The sequence below is a fragment of the Gavialis gangeticus genome, unplaced genomic scaffold (assembly GCF_001723915.1).
Source record: "Gavialis gangeticus isolate Ggan-Ray unplaced genomic scaffold, GavGan_comp1, whole genome shotgun sequence".
Classification (NCBI taxonomy): Eukaryota; Metazoa; Chordata; order Crocodylia; family Gavialidae; genus Gavialis; species Gavialis gangeticus.
The window spans coordinates 24048897-24050030 of record NW_017728993.1 but is presented as its reverse complement, the minus strand read 5'-3'; the positions used below and the strand labels follow the sequence as shown (position 1 = coordinate 24050030).

The 1134-nt window shown below is 51.5% G+C and overlaps 1 protein-coding gene across 2 annotated transcripts in view; it reads right to left on the bottom strand.

The window, feature by feature from the left end:
• LOC109286693 (fatty-acid amide hydrolase 1-like) overlaps window positions 1-1134 on the bottom strand; it is a 33692-nt gene that overhangs the window by 31388 nt on the left and 1170 nt on the right. The gene's annotated exons all lie outside the window — the stretch shown is intronic.

Genomic DNA, 1134 nt, shown 5'->3' with positions numbered 1-1134 from the left:
GGAACCAGATCCCTTTTCATAGGATCATAGAGAGGTCGGGCTGGAAGGGACCTCCAGAGATCATCTCGTCCAACCCCCTGCCTGAGGCAGGATCGTCCCTATCCAGACCATCCTATACAAGCCATAATCTAAACGCTACATAAGACTGCCCTCAACCCTGACATAACACAGACCTCACACACAAACCTGGCACAGGTAAAGCTTGGGGACCACAGCAGCCAGCTTTACCTTTATTATCTATGAAATGTTAATAGATGCTCAAGAGATCCCAGGTCAAGACCACGCCCCCGGCTACCAGTGATATACCTAGACTCCTGGCGGCCCTAGCTGAACTTTTAGTATCGGGCCCCCTTTTACCAGAGATAATGATAATAATAATCAGACTTGTTGCAAGATTCATCACATCTGTGGTATCGATGTCTTTAAGTAGTTCGTCCTCAACTGATAACATTGCCAGTCCCATAGATCCGCAATATTAAAACTTTTGTTTTGCACCTCTCTGGACAGCCTGCTCCAGCGCTTTGCTACCCTCCTGGTGAGAGAGTTTTCCCTAGTATCCAACCTTACCTTCCCTTGCTGCAACTGGAGCCCATTGCTTCTTGTCCTGCCATCTGCCCCCACTGAGAACAGCCCAGCTCCATCCTCTTTGCAGCCCCCCTGCAGGGAGGTGAAGGCTGCTATCAAATCCCCCTTGGTCTTCTCTTCTCCAGACTAAATAAACCCAGGTCCCTCAGTCTCTCTTCACCAGTCATGCCCCCAAGCCCCCAAACCATTATCATTGCCTCCACTGGACTCTCTCCAACATGTCCACATCCCTTCTGTAGTGGGGGGCCCACGACTGGACACAGGACTCCAGATGTGGCCTCCCCGGTGCTGAATAGAGGGGAAGAATCACTGCCCCTGACCCACTGGCAATGTCCCCACAGATAGTTTCATAGTTTCATAGATTTAGGGTCGGAAGGGACCTAGTAGGTCTTCTAGCCCAACCCCCGCCACGGCGGGAGAACAACAAAACCCCAAAACAAGAAACGGGACTCAAATGAGTCCAGCCAGGTAGGCATCCAGCCTCTTCTTAAAGACCCCCAGGGTAGGGGCCAGCACCACTTCCCTTGGAAGTTGGTTCCAGCTCCTAGC